This window comes from Stegodyphus dumicola, chromosome 10, assembly GCF_044657685.1.
Source record: "Stegodyphus dumicola isolate Sdum_Otavi_A_Nest chromosome 10, ASM4465768v1".
Taxonomy (NCBI): Eukaryota; Metazoa; Arthropoda; class Arachnida; order Araneae; family Eresidae; genus Stegodyphus; species Stegodyphus dumicola.
In genome coordinates this window covers 160,373,063-160,392,576 of record NC_140777.1, presented here as the reverse complement: position 1 = coordinate 160,392,576, position 19,514 = coordinate 160,373,063, and the positions used below count along the sequence as shown (strand labels likewise).

General features: G+C 32.2%; 1 protein-coding gene across 2 annotated transcripts in view; it reads right to left on the bottom strand.

Annotated features, from left to right (window-relative positions):
- The window catches only part of LOC118191091 (peptidyl-prolyl cis-trans isomerase FKBP4-like), a 118,997-nt gene extending 100,564 nt beyond the window's left edge, over nt 1-18,433 (bottom strand). Inside the window, exon 1 of one of the 2 annotated variants that reach the window (XM_035361887.2) lies at nt 18,307-18,433. The gene's annotated coding sequence lies outside the window, so the exon portion shown is untranslated. Of the gene's footprint in view, nt 1-18,224 lie in introns of both variants that reach the window. The other variant, XM_035361888.2, reaches the window with a different exon arrangement.
- Nucleotides 18,434-19,514: the final 1,081 nt, after the last annotated feature.

Below are 19,514 nucleotides of genomic sequence, written 5' to 3'. Positions count from 1 at the left end.
ATCACGAAAAACCTGTTTTGAATCCATTTTACAATTTGTTTTGGAAGAAAAGTCCTTTATTCTGTGTGTATGTACAAAAATCACACACACACACACAAAAAAAAAAAAAAAAAAAAAATCATCCCAAAGGATTTAGGAACAGTTAAAGTCGATAATTTCACTGATATATGATAGCCAAAATTTTGTCCGATTACAATACTTCCTTTACTTTGAATAAGGAAGAAATTAGAATGCTGCTGAATCTGAATATTTCTTGGTATTTATAACTGATATCTGTTATTTCCTTTTGCAGTTACACATAAACAAATAGTAATGAACAATAAATAAATCATGTGATCATTTTAATATGATCTGTTTTATTTACCTTGTCAGTTTCCCAGTATTTATCAATACATATTACACTTCTACAGTATGCTTTCACAAACACATAATTTTATAAGAATTATACTGGCATGCAGAAAAATTGCATCATATGCTGCAATCTGTGTTTGACGCAAAAAATGGTAATTATGCTGCATAAACTGTTATGAACTGCAACATGTAATAAAACTGCTTGCGCAGCTGGAACTACAAATGAAATATATTTATTGCATTTTATAAAATGAACCTTCCCACTTCACCCCGCAAAACAAAGAACAGCCTTTTACACAAAATATGGCACAAGGTACACAGAAAAAAAAAAAAAAAAAAAAAAGACAGTTCTATATCTCCATGTCTACCGAGCCAATTGAGGAAAATCAAATTGTGTTTTTCATGTCTCGAAAGCGCAACTTAGATACATATTAGATTCATATATAGCATCGTTCTAACATAGGTATTCTGACACAAAATCGGACTTTTTCTGAAATGACATGCCAGTTTTTTTTCCATATTTCGATTCTACGACTTAGACCAAACTGCCAAGTTTTGTAAAAATTGCATGAGTAATTTTTAAAAAATTAGCTCTCAAAATTTTTGTACCTCAATGTTAACTGAATTTGATATATATTTATTAACATCTCTTTTTTTTATTAAACTTATTTGATTCTCCCTTTCATATTTCGAAATTTAGGTTCATTCCAAATAAAATTCGCTTTTTCTAAGAATTATTTTTAAAATTTGTATTTTAAATAATTTTTATAAATTTTTCAAAAACAATTTTAAAAGATAACCTGTAAAATTTTTACCATGAAAAAATGCGGCAAGATAAATTTTTGAATTTCTCCATAAATTTCACACCAAATGTTACAAAATTTAATATTGAGGCATAATTTGAGCAGTAGAATCAAAATATGGAAAAAATTGGCATGTTATTTCAGAAAAAGTCTGATTAAATCTAATATATATCCTAAATCGCGCTTTCGAGACATGAGAAACACAATTTGAATTTTGCCAATCGGCCCATTAGAACAGAAGATATAGAACTGCCCCCCCCTTTTTTTTTTTTGGCGTAGTATCAGTGGCGGCTCGTAATAAGCACTGTGGAACTGCAGCACCCTCTATTTCCCCTTACTACTATTTTTAATATTTAATATAGTGTATTGTTGGTATTCTGGTATGTTGTTGGTAACATGATTTCTTTTTCTTCCGCGCGTGTGGTATTCCTCCACAAGGTGGAACTTCATCGTATGGACCATAAACAAGCTTCATGAAAATTTGCCACTTTTAAAAAATTGCCTTACTGAAATTCAATCAACAAAAAATGCAGATCAAACTATTGCAAAAGGAACAGGAATTTTAAAATACCTAAATATTGATAATTTCAAGTTTTGGTTAGATATTTTTTATCAGATGCCTCATGTTGAAATAATATACAACTAAATGAAATCCAGAGAAATTAGCATGTTTAAAGTTAATGAATATATAACAAATTTCAAAACTGCTATTTTAGAATTAAGAAACTCAAAGTACTGTGATAATTTTTCAAAGACACATGGCAGAAGCTAAGGAAATATGTGACTTTATACTATGTATTGCTATAATGCACAGATATTCTTCCACTAAACATTTAGCAGCCGCTAATTTGTTTAACAAGAAATGCTTAGTTTTAGGAATGAACATTCTACAGAAGAAATAGTACTGACCACTGAAGCATATCCAATGATTGACAAAGAAAGGCTTGAAACTGAATTAAAAGTATTCTATTGTAGGTCTGATATTCATGAATACTGCAAATTAGTTGAATCGAAAATAATACAGATGATGTTAGGCTTAGTGAAATTACGAAACTGATAAAAATTCTCTTGAGAGTTCTCATGACTACATCAGAGGCAGAACATTGCTTTTCAGCATTGAAAAGAATGAAAACTTTTCTAAGAAGCACTAGGAATTCGGAAAGACTAAATGCGCTTGCATTGCTTTCAATAATGAAAAATTTCCTCAGTTGTCATCCAGACATCAAGAAGAAAATTATTGATCTTTTCGTGCAAATTAAAACATGAAGAATGGATTTCATTTTTTAAATGAATAGACAAAGATTGAACTGTAACAATTTTGGTTAAAGTAATTAAAAAATGTTTAATTTTTTTTCCTTGTAAGATTTCATGAAGTTTCAAAATAAATTTTCTTTTTATACATGTTTGTTTCCTTTTACACAATTTTAAAACAAAACCCCCACTAATTTTAGCTACGAACCGCCACTGCGGCTCGTAGCTAAAATTAGTTATTAATGCGTATACATATGCGTATACATATGCATATGCATATACATATGCGTATTAGTATGCGTAGCATACATATGCACTTCAATATCTATCATCAAAATGGGATATTAGCAAAATGAACATTGCCATTCAACTCCACAATTGAAAATATGAACAGTAACAACAATTGCTGCTACTACTATTTTAGTGCAGCCACCAGCATCCTTGATGGCTGCACAAATGGAAATTGGAAAAATTAATTTCCAAGTACGCTCAAGCAGTATTTCATAGTAACAGGTTTGGATAAGTGCTTTCATTAGCTGCCTCAGTGATTCACGTTTCTCACTCAACACTTCCCGACTCATCTGGTTTCAAAATTTCTCCATCGTATATAAATCCAGATCGGGCTGCAGGCCAAGTAAAGTAGAGATCTTAATATACTGCAGCCTTTAACCTATGGAATTTACAAATGGATATAAAGATAAAAACAGCAAGTAAATTCCATAATGTAATGCTTAAGTTAGAATACAGCACCACCTATTATAAACATAGGAAATACTCACTTAGCCATTGGATTCAGTTATGGCAACATACCAGAGCATGTCAGTAATATGTTATAAGTAATTAATGTCAAGGTAATATTTTCATTAGAGTGGTGTCAGTTACAAATGTGCCACATTTTTTGCCCCAATTCTTGCCAAGTATTAAATTATAAAATAACAATAGAGTTCAAAAGAATAAAAAAATTAATTCTGTAAAAATTTTTTTTTTTTTTTTTTTTTTTTTTTTTTTTTTTTTTTTTTAATTTCTTAAAGAAAGTAAATTTTTCTTTTTAATTTTGTAACTTAAAATATTCTACACATAAATAAAAAATATCAAAGCAAAACGAAATACAATCTGAATAGGTGGCATAAAATTAAGAATATTATTCAATATTGCAGAAAAATTTTGAGTTTTTGAATACAGTCAATGTCACATAAATTCTATTAAATATGATTCTAAATGGTGGCCAGCACAGCCCCGCTGATGTTTATTTCTCCATTTAGCAGTGCTCCACAGTTTGGGTAGGACATCCAGTTTCGGAGTATACAAAATTATAGCTGTGATTCACAGTGAAATGTTCATACCCAGCATTTCTTAGTTCTTCCTGCTTATATCCTGCAGTGTGAAAAATATAATGCTGCCATCCGCGATGTTTTCTTGTATGGCAGTCATCAATGTCGTAGCACAATGATCAGGAATGGCAACCAGAAAACATTCTTTGCTTTCCCAGCATAAAACCACGAATACCCATTGTTCCAGAAGAATACGTCCAATGTTGTTTGTCCTTCTTGTAAAAAGACTTTCGTCTATTTCTATAATTCCGTTGACTCTACAGATTTCAATTCTTTTACGAGACACCAAACTATTTGCACACACCTCCCTCAAGTGGTTATTTCAATCTACTGTCTTATTATGGCTCATTTTTAACTGAAGTTTACAATATTCAATCGATGTTAGGGTGAAATATGGCAAAAAAAATAACCAGTGATTATATTTCAGACAAAAACTAGAAATCTCGAGCCACAGTATTTTAAACGTAAACAAAAAATATTCAAAATAACGAGCGACGATATTTCAAATGAAAACTAGATTTCTGAAACCATAATATTTTAAACATTAAATTCTGGAGCCAAGATATTTGGCATGGTTGTTACTGCATTTTTAACTGATATCGCTCTAACAGAATTGTACCATATCCAATGATGTTCCTTTTTTTTTTTTTTGGTACAGTCCATTCATTTAGTTTAACATGGTAGACATAATACATCTGGTCCGTCAAGTTGATGTAGAGGAGAAAAATGTCGGCATAGATAGAAGTAAAACAGCGTAAAAAAACGAAATTAGCTAGAAAACATGGTTAGGGAATGGGATGACAGAGTAAACAAAAATGAAATTCATTATAAATGTAAATTGCTCCAAAATATTCAAATGAACATAAGAAACTTTAGGAACAGATATTTTGAAAATGCTGGTGAAAAAGACAGCTATCCACATAAGGAAAACGTCTAAATGGAAGAAAGAATGAAAGTTTTGTAGATAAGAATTATGGAAATTCTATTACCTACTGTACATTCTGAACATGAAAATGAATAAATTTGATTCTTAAGTACAAATATATTTACCACAATTACCAAGTCCTAAATTTTCTGATAAATACGATTAATGGAATAATTTTAAGTTGGAGTTCGAAAATATTATTGCGAATACTCAGAAGTTCAGAACCTCTATTATTTGAAAGCTGCATTAATTGATGAAACTTTCAGTTCTCTACCAAAAGCTCTTCAAGATATGTATGAAAATTAAAAGAATTGTACCTGAAATGCATAAAGTCAAGAATGGATTTATGTAATTTAACTTTTGAATCCTTGATAGGAATAAAAGATGTGTTACTAAAATGCAAGATCTTTGAATGTTTTATGCAATGTTTAATATGATCTCTGAATGAAAGTATGAGAAAAATAATTTATTGGACATTCTGTTATTAAATACTTCACTTCAGAAGCTAGATTACGAAACATACATACAATCTGATCTAAGCATTTATGCTACAGAAATTCCTATGTTTGATGAATTAATTTTGTTTTTAGAGAACAGATGTCTGTTATTAAGATAACATTAAATGTAATACTAGTAAACTGAAATATACATTAAAAAAAGTTTAAAATCAAAGGCTCTGATGGTTTGATACAAAAAAATAACAACTATCTGCTGCATAAATATGACTCATTTCTAAAATTATATCCAAATCTAAGCCAAAAAAGCAATAAACTGTGTTTAAACTGTCTTAGTAAGGAACATTTAACTACAAAATATAATTCTAAATGCAGATGCTCCAAATGCCATAAAAAACATCATTTCTTAATTCATCACCTTCTCGATGCCATCGATCAACAGTTAGACAAAGATAAGATTACAAATAAAAATGCAGATTCTCAAAAAAAAAATTCAACCAAGTTGAATATTGACACTGAGAAAAAATACAGAATTAATGACTGCAAGAGTATCCATTCGTAATTCAGAAGGAAAAAGGATTTCAGTTCATGTCGTTCTAGACAATGAAAGCATGTCATGTTTTATAACAGAAAGAATTGCCAGTTTCTTAAATATGAAGAATGAAATAATTTTGCATGTGTATCTGGAATACGAGACTATTATAAATATCAATTATCAATCAGATATACAGATTTCGAATAAGGATTTAACAAATGCAAGATAAATTAACGGCTTGGTTATTTCTAAAATTACCAATGTAACCTCATCAAGGAGTTTAGATATGCAGTCATTAAATATTCCTAAAGACATTCAACTATAATTGATTCTCAGTTTGGAACGCCTAACAAAGTAGATAAGTAACCAGAAGCTAAACTATTCTTTGAGATTTTAAAAATATGAAAATTTCAATTAGAAAAATCAACCTTTAATATTCCAATAAATAGTTTTTGGATACATCACGTGTGGTTCATGCACGGGTTATTCAAAAGAAAATTACTGCGGCTTAGTTCTAAACAACGAAGAGCTTGACAAATTTATACAATGATTTGGGGAATTTTACTGCACTGAAAATATCAAGGATGTTTAGCATAAAGAAGGAAAAGTTAACGGTGAAGAACATTTCAAGCGTATACACAATCGACAAAATGATGAATGATAATGTAGTACAATTACCCACTAGGGAAGGGAGCATACAAAAAAAAACTTGTTGAAATTATGACATCAAGTGTAAAGAATGTAATATGTCATAGAAAGCAATTCGAATCTGAAAACCTTGCATCAGAGTTTTATCAAGAAATATACGGATTTAAATCACACGAAAACTAAGTTAAAAAAATTAAAATATTGACCAGCAATGCACTAGGAGCTGAGGTTCAGAAGACAAATAGACAAATACATATTGAACCACCTCAAAGAAACCTGAAGTTGACCTTATGAAAAGAATGGACTGATAATGCAGTGCAGACTATCATCTTAAGATTGTAACAAACGGAAGAGCAAGTGCACCATTCCTCACAACATAGGTCCTGAAGCAGTTACCAATACATGAAGCAAATTTAATTTCACTGTGCCTCAAGAATCATACTGAAGGACAGTTACATAGATTACATTATCACTGGAGCTAATATGCTGCAAGAAGACGGGGAGTTACAGACAGTCTATCTCCTAGAACATAGTGGAATGAAGTTAAAATATATGGGTTCAAATAATACTTAACTCCTGAAGAACAGAATAATTCTGAATGAATGTTCACTGACTTCTCTACAGCCAGTCTTGTATTTCAACTCTGAAATAATTACTATTTCCCATTTGCGACTGTCTGGTGCAGTACTGTTGGAAACTAATGAAAAGCTCATTACACGCCTTTCAACTACCCATAGGCAGGGTATATTATATCACTGATTCTTCAATAGTGTTAGCAAGGCCTAAGATGGAACCTCATTAAGACAGTTATTGCTAATAGAGTGTCTATTACTCATAGTATGACTGCTATTTATCAGTGGTGTCATGTTAGCACTCGTAATAATCCAATTGATGTAATATCACGTGGAGCTGAACCTAAGGATCTTTTTCATAATTATTTACTGATTACTCTTCATAATTATTTATTAACATTCTTAACTAAAGAAAAAATGAAGCCTTAAGAAATAATGTCTCCGATTCATCCGATATGCCTAATGTAAAATACATCATGAAATTAAAATATAACCAGTCAGTTAATTTAAATGTTAACGCTAAATCACCTATTTTAGATCATATTCTTAATATTAGTAATAACTATGTTCACATTATATGTGTATTAAGTTTTGATAGCATATTTATAGCCAATTTAAAGGAAAAAATATTACAGGTTCTCTGTTACAGAACTGAATGATGCTGAAAAAAATCATCACTATGTATGTACAAACACAACAATTTGGGAAGCATATTCTCTCCCTAGAAAATAATTATATTACTTCTTCTAAAAATAATTATAAATTTTTATGTCCATTTTCTTTTGAGGATTCTCTCTTGAAAGTAAGAGGCAAACTTAGAAATACACTGCACTTCACAAGTTAAGGAACAGCATGTATTTTTGTCTAAGAATGAAGCAACATAGAAACAAGAAATTTACAGGACTCGTTCACTGAACACTTCTTTAATGAATGCAACATAGAATGGTTCTAAAGTTCAATACAAACATGAATTATTACAAAACATTGCACTCTTGGCAGAGAAACCCAGTCTTGGAGAAACCGTATATAACAGTTTTTTGAGAAAAAATGAGGTGGTAACACTACAAAAAATGGATTCTAACAAGGAATGTGTCCATCACTAGCTGCAATATATTGGCAGCAGTGACGTTCTATGCTGTCAATTAAGTTGTCGGTCAGTGAAATGGGAAGCAACGACAGATACGGAGTAATCCTTGTTCATCTAACAACATTAGAGGAGGACTTAAAGCAGCAACCTGTCTCCCAAGATAGTCTCAAAAATGCTCTATAGGATTCAGTTCTGCAGATTGAGCTGTCCATTCAATCCGCTCTATACCGTTACCCCAGGGTTAAATGGCTGGTTCTTCAGCTTCTCGCAGCTGAAATCGGAAGAAGAAACTGAACACGTACTTGGGTTCACTTGCTGTTTTAAGAGTGTCTTATTCTGATTTCGGCTGCTCGAGTATTTCCTTGAAAATCAAAAGGTTTTGAAGAATTGTTTGGTAAATAATATGAGCAAGAGATTTTATCTCATGAAATTACAATATATATACATTTATATTTGACTTAGTAATGTAGCTATGGCACATTTAATTAAGTTAAAGTATGCATAAAACATAAGCTTAAACTAATATTTAAAGTCGAATATACATTAAATATGGTTAACTTTTCCCACAATATTTTTTGAAATGTAAATAGTACTCCATCGACAAAAAACATTGATAAATTTCTATATTTACCAAGAATTATTTTTGAGTTAAAATATCTCAAATAATGTCACAAACTGTATTATGGAAATGGTAAATAAAATTATTAAAACGTATTTTCAGAATACATGCAAAGACCTTACAAACCCATCTGATTAAAAGTTAATTAATTATAAATTTCACAATACGTTAAAGCAAAACAAATTTCGCTTCATTTAATTTTGTGTTTCAACTATCACTGGAAATGAGTTAATCAGATTTTTATAAGCCTTGGCATAGACTATTATCAGGATTACTATGTATCGTTTATTACTCATAAAATAATAAGAAAACTTTAAATTGATATTTATATACTTTCTTATGTATACTCGTGTATTCTTATATTTTAAAAGTGTGTATTCTAATGCTAGTTTATCTCTACGCAGAATTCCGTGATTAATTTTGCATAGTCTTATAAATAGCTAAAAAGTACATAAAATAAATCATATAACAAATTATGTGAATAATAAACCTAAATAATGATTTAAAATATTACTTTTTATGTAATAAAATGAATTAATTTACATAATTTATTTCCATTTACTTATTTTCTGGTCAGCTTTTCTTACCGACATAAGGGATGCTTTCCAATTCAAGTGTCGAACTCTTATAAACGTTCATAAGAGGCAAATATAAAAAATAAAAGGTGTTCTTACGTGGGAAAACAAAGGGAACAACGTGTCCTCATTGATGGAGAGAAAACGTTTTTCAAGTTTAGGAATAAGATTTTTAATTTTTCCCATACATTTTCAAAAATTTTCTTAAACCTCCATGAAGGCTTAAGGGAAAACGGCTCATATCTACCTATGATTTTACAGATAATGATCTGATTAATATGCTCTCTAAAATGCCATCTGGAGACAATTTAATTCACTTTTGTTTCATTATCGTACTTATTTGTGTTTCAGTATATATGTTTTAAAGATACATTTTCATTTTCCATAATTTTCCATTCTCTTGATTAGTTTTTAGCTTTAAGGGGAAGTTGGTCACAAATTGGATATTGTCTCGAAACAGCATTTATCGTTCAATCACTGTAAATGGCGTATGCTTTTCAAATTGTTGACACCAAATATTATCAATCAATATTATATTTAAAGAAATTTAAATAATGAAGAATCTGCATGAAGGTATGCATTTTCTCGAAATGCGAAAAAAAAATTGTATAGAGAGCCATCAAATTTTGAATAACATTATCCTCCACTCGACCATGAGCACCTGGAAGCTCGATTTTTGAATTTTGAAATTGTTTTATTATCCATTTTATATTTTGTAAAACTTATTTTATATTTGTAAACGAATTTTTAATTAACGAACTCAACGATTACAAAGCAAGCAGTGGCAACACTGTACGGAAAAAAGCATTTTTATGTCCAGCGCGCGAGACTGTCTATCGGAAATCTTGAAGATATGATACTTTTAAATATTTTATAATTTTGCTGTTGAATCGAATTTTATGTGCGCTGTAATCGCCAAGAACAGGATATTTATAAATAAAGTAAACATCAAAACGTTAATAATGAAAAGGAAAAAAAAAAGTTTTGGAAAGTCATCTAAGTAAGAAAACTGAACATTGATATATATCTTTAAAAAAAAAAAAGTATGCTTGTTGTGCAACACTTATGCAGCCATTCTGTTGTCTGCTGAACGTTTCTTTACAGAAATAGGTGAAATATCACGTTTTTTTCTTTCGTATTATGATTCTGTTACGAAATGTCCAGGCGCGGTAAGATAGCTTCTCCGCAAAGCAGGTTTAAGGTTGCCATAAAATGACAAGGGAAGGCAGGGTTGCCAAATTTGGCAAGATATCATCCATGTGGCGACAAAATTGGCGATATGCCATGGACGGATGGAGAACCTTCTGGAACGAATTCTTTAGCCCAGAATGTTCTCGAACACAAGCCAAAAGCTATATAAAGCCTGCTGGAATGTGGATAGTTAGTGTCTCGAGTTAGTCAGTCCGTGCGGAGTCGATCGAGTTGACAGCCGGGCAGCGAGTGGTTCGTCGAGTACATCAAAAGAGTCTCTCAGTGTATCGCGATTAATGCATCGTCAAGCTCCGGGAACGACTGAACCGAAGAGTCATGAGCTGTGCTCTGTGTGTCATCGAGTGCATCGCGATTTGTGGAGTGTTCGAGACTATGTGGAGTTCCGAGAACGACCGAGCAGAGTCGGGAGCTATACTCTGGTGCTTTGCAGTGAAGCTGTCTTCACCGTTGTAGCCTGATAACCTGTAAGCTGTGTCACTGATAGTTCCAGCGAGTGTATAGTAGATCTTCGAAGACTGTAAGACGTGACTTTGGAGCTGTCCTGATTAATATTGGCTAAATAAAGTGTGTTTTGATACTTCATCAAGTGCCATCGTTATTCACTCCAAATCTACACATACCCGCAACGAACGGAATAAATATAATAACGAAAGGACTAAACGAATCGAAACGGAAGGAAAAAATAATGTAATAATACGTATTACCGCAGATAAGAGTGGTACAGAGCAACATTTTTTTCAATATTTTCTGTTACAAACACTTTATAAATACTATTTTATTTTAAAAGTATCTTTAGTAATTTTCAAGTAAAAGAAACCTCTTTCAAAGAATGTAAGAAGTAAAGATTTAAGCTTTTCTACCATGAAGGTCTGGTCAGTAGGTGAGGTGAAGAACCCAGTGATGCCACATACCTCCCCAACAGGGTTCGTGTCGGCATCGTTTCCGTCAAGGGGTTTGTCACCCAGCCCTTCTTTTTCTTTTAGCCCTGCCATCACCCTCAAGATATTCTTCAGCAACCCGACCTCGGTGCAGTCACGCATTGTCATCCATCAGAAGAAATCCAAGACCAACAGCAGCGGCATATGGCCGGATATATTGGATCAAGGATCTCGTCTCGATATCTCACACTAGTCAAAGTTCCTCCATGGAACATATGCAGGTTAGTGTGACCACAGAGAGAGATCCCAAACCATTATTTTACCACCCCTGTCTGTGTTTTTCCACAATGTGGGATTGGTTGTATCTGGTGTGCTGTTCCCTCCAGATCAGCTGACGACCTGAATCACTCTCCAATGTAAACCTGGACTTGTCTGTGAAGAGAACAGATGCTCATTGTTGACTAGTCCAGGAGACATGTTCTGTTGCCCAACATAAACCAACACTTCTGTGTTCTCAGGTCAAGGGGACACAAATAAGAGGTGATCTTGCATACAAACCTGTATTGTGCAGCTGTCTGCACACTGTAGTAATCGAGATTCTTGTTCCTGTTGCCACTAAATAATCTGCCATGAGGTAAGGCACAGTAATGTTACTCCTCCTTCGGACCGAAAGAGCTAAATAACGGTCTCCCGCAGGTGCTGTAACTCTAGGTCAGCCAGGAACACGTCTTTTAGACACAGAATCCTAGGATTCAAACTGATTCCATAGTTGATGAACCACACTACGAGAGACATTGAGACGTCTAGCAGTATCAGCTCGTGACATCCTCATTTCCATCCATCTGATCGTCCGCCACTTCAATGAATCGGACAAACGACTTCTCTTAGATATTGTCCACCAAACTCTAATAACAACTGAAGATCAACACTCGTAAACAAAAATTTCAATTCTTGCATTTTTTCTCCAACTCCTATATAAGTATGCTTTCTTGCTGAAATTCCGACTTTAACGTACAGTGCGCCGCAAAGGATTAAATATTTTAGTTCTATGTTACGCAAATTGTATTTCTCCCTTTGTACCGAGGAGAGGCCCAGACACAAATTTGTTAGGATCGTAAAGCTCGGGTTTAGAGCTTTTAAGTTGCGGTGAGTTTCAACTAAGCAGAGGTTCTCCTGAGTTTACTTGGTGAGCCGCTACTGAAGTCGAAGATTTCAAAGAGTTCTTCGCCGTTCCTCAGCCAACTTAATGTTTGAAAGCCAATAAAGTAGTTTCGGTCAACATTATGACTCTGAGGTTTCTTGGGTTCTACACTGAGGGAACATCAAGTGAATTTACAGTCCACTACTTTTGAACGACAGGACATACAGTTTTCACACACAATTTATTCGAAAATGTTTTAGTTATTGCTTGAACTTTTAGAACGAAGTTCTCAGCGAACCACTTTTTTTTACGACCACTTCTTAAAAGTATAGCTGTGGAATTCTGGTACTAATTCTCATCTATTTAAGATTTCCCATTTAGGTAATATTTTATTACTGCATTTTACAATATAAAGGAAGTATTATAATTACGAAAATTTTCAAGTATCACATTTGAGTGGAAATATCCATTTTGTCCATATCTGAATCCATTTGGATGATTTTCTATAAAATAAAAGTGCTATTGCTTTTGCATATATTTTCTTAAACTTATACATCATGCGTTACTATCATGCATACGAACTGTCAATTTAAACGTTACTGACATTTTTGTAATGGTGAGCTTTGAAAAGCATACTGTTCCCTTACCTTTTGGAGAGCAGTGTAGTTATCTTAATTACAATCAATAATTTTCTTATGCAATATCAAATGGTCTATGATTATTTATGTAATATTAAAGGTATTTACTAGATTAGCTTTTGAGAATTAACATATTAAATATTTTCCTCTTGGGGACAAGCTTTATAACGCCTGTTTCACAGTAAATTTGGTTTAGTAATGGTCAAGATATAGCTTGAAAGGTTGTATATAAATGTGTGATCTGTTTTAAGGTTAAACCAATTGTAAGTGAACTACTTATGAGATATTTACCTGGTGAAGGAAGTACCCGGGATTAGTAATTAATGCTTGTGAATTTGGTTTTCAGATCCTTCTCTTGTCAAGCATAAAAATCAGAGAAAAGGTAATTATGGAAAGTTGTATGGTGCTATATTTATATGTTTAGCTACTTAAAGTAACACATTTACAGCTAATAACTGATTTAACTACAGATGCCTTACTCGCTACCATTAAAAGAATATACTACTTACTATTAGTCCTGGACATAGAAAATGTAATATTATATAATGTCAGATAATGGTACTAACAAAGTTGGTGAAAAATTAGAACTGAAAAAATTAAACAGCTTAGTCCTGAAATTTCATTTAGATATGGCAAATTTCTTAACATCTGGAGGTATAATCTGGAATCTGATTCCAGCCTGGCAACTAGATTTGGGAAGCTTATGGGAAGTAGGAATTAAGTCATTTAAACACTATCTTGGTTGATCTTTGGATTATGGTAACTTGGCGATTTCTTGGTGACCAACTCTGCTACAGCAACCCTCTATTTTTTTTTCGCCGCCATTTTGTCTTCACGAAGTAAAGACATGTTTCTTTTCTTTTTATTTACTGAACACTTTTTCCAATAATCTACTAGCCAAATTACACTTATACTAGAAATTTTATCTAACAAAACTGCTTAATCATGACAAATATTCACTGCAAAATTGGGAAAAAGTGCACAATCGCAAACTCCTTGTGCGTTTTTCACAATAACACATACAAATAAACCATGTACACGTCGACTTATTTTTACTTAAAAAAAATCCCAGAATTGCACAAAAATGGCATTGCGCACACTCTTCACTATATCCATGTACACTGCTTTTTTCTCTTAAATTAGAAAAATTTCACGAAAATGCATGAAAATACTCAACGTATACCACTCAAACATATTCCAAAATACTACAAACATATAACTCACAAAATCACGATCATTAAATTAAAATATAATTAAATTAAAAAACACTACTTAAAATATAAATAAGCACATACATTAAATTAATAAAAATTAGATTACAATCCTAATTACTTTAAACTAAATCATTGCCAATAACAATTTTCAAATAATACCATTTTAATTTATTTACTCCTTACATTTAAAACAAAGCATAAAAATAATATCCTCAAATGATTAAAAATACTAACTTACCTAATCTTCTTCAGAATCTTCATTACGTCGCTGCAGTACTACTGCTAATTTCTAAATCCTAAATCCAGTAGTCAACTGGAAGTCTATTCACCAAGTAATAAGAAATTAATAAAATTTCACCTATACTCAAACTACTTTCAGCAAACCACGTACCCTTCCTTACACTCCTTTTCACAAAATGTCCATTTTCACCATATTTCTTGCACTGCCATTTAAACTTGTAATATCCTTCCTTTCACACAATCTCAACTTATTATTATTATCAGATAAACGCATTAAAAATTTAGAATTCACTTTACATAGCACCATGCAATCCAAAAATGGTTGATCTTTACATTATGGTAACTTGGCGTTTTTTTTTGGCGAAAATTTGGCGACCAACCCTCCTACAGCAACTTTCTACTTTTTTTTCCCGCCGCCATTTTGTCTTCACGAAGTAAAAACATATTTCTTTTCTTTTTATCTACTGAACACTTCTTCCAACAATCTACTAGCCGAATTACACTTATGCTACAAATTTTATCTAACAAAACTGCTTAATTATGACAAATATTCACTGCAAAATTGGGAAAAAGTGCACAATACCATACTCCTTACGCGTTTTTCAAAATAACACATACACATAAACCATGTACACGCTGACTTATTTTTACTTAAAAAAACATCCCAGAATTGCACAAAAATGGCATTGCGCACACTCTTCACTATATCCATGTACACTGCTTTTTTCTCATAAATTAGAAAAATTTCACGAAAATACATGACAATTTTCTCAATCTTTAAACCCGGTAAAAAGAACATATATGAAATTACCTGATCGCGAAAAAGTAATGAACATTTCCACATATAAAATAAATACAATATCCAAAAACTTTTACCTCTAAATCATCTATTTCATTATACACGTCACCAACGAATTCATACTGCAACCATTACAAATACTTAGTGTCAGATATTTAAATAATTTCCATGCACGTTTACTTCAACTAAAACGTATACCAAATTCCTACAAACATAAAATTCACAAAATAACTATCATTTAATTAAATATAATTAAATTCAAAAACACTACTTAAAATATAAATGAGCACATACATTAAATTAATACATACATAAATATCCATTTGGAATTCACTTTAGTTACGGCCATGGGATCCAAAAATTCACGAACACTGTTTCACACAACACAGTAAAGCCAAATACAAAATTTCCAGATTATTTCCCGATTTCCCCCCTTTTCCGATTAAGGAACCGTAATTCGTCCATTAATATCACATGACATATCCCATGATCTCTCATTTCCCTCACATAAAATAATGCGTAATCGGAACTGAGTACTGCTCACATTATTACCAAAGTGCCAGGTAGTAACCTTTATCGCCTCCAAAATGTCGCCAAACTACCAGTTACCATATTGTAAAGATCAACCCCAAAAATTAATCAACACTATTTCACACAACACACAATGAAGCTTTTCCAAATTAACCCCCTTTTCCCATTAAAGAACTATAATTTGTCCAATTAATGTCACGTTTCACACAACACAGAATATAGCTAAATACGAAATTTCCAGATTTCCCACCTTTTCCGATTAAACAACTGTAATTCGTCCATTAATGTCACATGACATATCTCATGATCTATCATTTCCCTCACACAAAATAATGCGTAATCGGAACTGAGTGCTTCTCACATTATTACCAAAGTCCTAGGTAGTAACCTTTATCGCCTCCAAAATGTCACCAAACTACCAGTTACCATATTCCAAAGATCAGCCACTATCTTCAGCATACAATCGGCAATTACAAATTGACTTTAGAAAAATTTTGGACTCTCACCCAATTTTATCTACAGATGTGAATAATCTTGAGGTCTTAATGCTATGTATTTTTTAAGTCAGTATTCAATCACTTCATGTCCTGAACTTGATCTGTCTTGTCTTACAAGTAACAGACTTCCTAAATAGAATATTATTATCAAGTTCATTCAAGGTATTTGGAAAAGTTGACAAACTGATTATTTAAATTATCTTCAACAGTGCACCAAATAGTTTATTAATAAAGAAAATTTCAAAGAAGATGTGTTAGTTGTGTTAAAGGAAGACAATCTTTCCTCATTCAGAGTCTTTAATTAAAATTGTAGAAGTTTTACTTAGGTTAATAAAACCAGAGTGTTACACTGAAAACATCAAATAGGGTAAACAATGCATTAGTAAATGCATGTAAATTCAATGCATTAGTAAATGCATGTATATTCAATGCATTAGTAAAATTTGCTTACTGCCTATCAAAGATAGCAATGCTTAGGGTTGCATTACTGTGTTTCAATTGAAAATTGCACTTTACATTGAAAATTGAATTATTTTTAAAGAGCAAGTAAGATTGTAACACAGTGGATGAGTTTATGTCCTTTATAATGTTTACGTTATTTTTTTACTGTACTTTACGACATAAAACTATGTATTAGCTTTCGTATTTGGACTGTAGCATTAGCTATTCTTAAAACTGTTAAACTGTATATTTATATACTGAAATTCCAACAGGTGGCAGTACGTTAAGTTAGAATACAGTGCCCACTGCTGTGAGCATGTGAAACACCCATTTAGCTACTGCATTTGGGGGCAACTTAGAGTTGATAAAATCGTTTTTTCTTAGTTCGCTCATTCAGTTTAGCTAGTAGACATAATACAGTTTCTGATTTGCATTGTTTATGCATGTGATGCTTACTGCTCTGGCTATATGGCATCAATGAATTATCTCGGAAAATGCACTCGAAGGCAGATAATAGCTAACAAACAACATGCTAGATATTCATAACCAAAGTAATTACACCCACACATGATATTTGACTAGCGAATACAATATTAAAATGACTAGTAATTTTATATTATTACTGTAGTGAATTATGTTTGCAAATAATAATACTCAGTTTAGCAATATATAATTCTCATTTGACACACAATTTTTAAACAACAAAAATTTGAATTTGTGAAAAATCATTTTGTGTAACAAGTACGTTTTTTAATTATAATCTTCTATATGATTAATAAATATTTGCTTTAAATTTCGTAACCATTTATACGTACTAATGCCTTTTGAATAATTAGGAAAATTCAAGGTCCTTTATTGATAACTTTATCACACAATAAAGCTATAACAAAACAAAAAAAAGGATTTTTTTCTCGAGACGGAAAACCGAAGCAGTAGAAAAGGTTACACTGAATCTTCCCAATTATAAACTTAATTTTAATAACTAAAAAAATCTTAATAATTAATAAAGGAATACTAATATTCGTTCACGCAAGGTGAAATGGGCTAACACATCAAACACTAATTAAATGACAAATCTGTCTGAAACTAAAAATCCAACACTTCATACAATAAGCATGTTTAAAATCCATCTAAGCATATAAAAAGTGGCTACCATAAAAATAAAAAAAAACTACAATCATAAAATATTTTACTACGAAATAAGAAATCTATGCATGACACGATGCAAAAAATATTCTTATTAATAAAGCATTTAAATTTTTAACCTCAGCATTTTAGATCTATTATAGTTTTCGTTTCAAATACCACTAATAATCTTATTGAATTATTAAATAAACTCAGTCTTATCAAATAGTATTGAAAATTAAAGCAGGTCATTTATATAAAGTGATAATCAGCGCAATCAGAATACGTTTTTGATAAATGGGGATACAGTAAAATTTATAAACGGAAAAACTTTAGAATTAGAAATTCCACCTTACCTTGGAGATCAAACACGCAAATTACACAGTACAAAATAAAGCAGAATAAAAGAAACTGAAAGCACGAAATAATGGCACACACCGTTTCTTTTCCACACCTATTTCCCTCAACGCAATATAGAAAATTCTAGTTAGAACGCCGGCAAAATAGCCTAGATACTATTCAATAGCTGTTACTAAGGGAGAACGGATTATACATCGTAGCGAAATAATTACACCCTCGCAAGTGCATTTCGCAATTTAGAAATCTCAACGCCAGGGTACCGAAATTGTAAATCAATTTTTCGGCTAACGGCTTCAAAAGCCAAATTGCAGACATTTAAAAAATATATGTTGGATTAGATAAGACATCAAAATGTTCTAATCTAAAACTTGGGAAAGTATTAAAACATTAAATTTTCTCCGATGTTTTTTGACGTTATTAGGTAATAATTCATTAAATATTCAATCCTTTCGAGTACCAGTTAGACACGAATACTCATTTGCCCGCCCAATCTATACCGGCGTCCCTCAGGGAAGTTTACTTCCGCCTCAAATGTTCAACATATTTGTAAATGACATTCCTAAATCACCTAATGCCGATCTACTTTTATCTGCAGACGACGACACAGTCATCATCTCTCAACATTCCAACACTACCACAGTAATCCTTGAGCTGCAGAATTATCTTTCAAGGCTAGAGCTCTGGCTCGGACTGTGGAAGATCAAAATTAATGTCGCAAAATGGGCCGCCACTTTATTTATCCGAAGAACTTATCCCAATTTACTTAATTTGCAATTCTTCGGAGAACCAATTTCCTGTGTTCCTACTTATAAGTATCTAGGAGTGACACTTGATTCAATCCCAATTACTGACTTTTATCGCTAGAAAAAGGCGACCTGTCCACCAAAAACAAGATCAACAACAGCTATAAATCAATGATAAGGCCTGTTCTGACTTACGCAAGTCCCGTGTGGGGCCCTGTAGCAATTATTAACAGGAAATATATCTAAATTTTCCTAAATATTGTGCTTCGGCAAATCTATAAAGCTCCTTGATTTGTCTCGAACGATGACATTCATAATGCAGCCAAAATTCTTCCCTTGAATCGATTTATACAGCGACTTTCGGTTAATTTTTTCAAAAAGATTCCTTCAATCGGTAACTCCGTTCTCCATTCATTGCCTATTTATCATCCAGGAATTGTGTCATCTAGAAAAAGACCCACAGCCACTTTGGAAAGCGCATAAAATTGCGTTACCATTTCTTAAGGCTGTGTTCAGACGGCGGCGTAAAGGGCATAGAGGCGT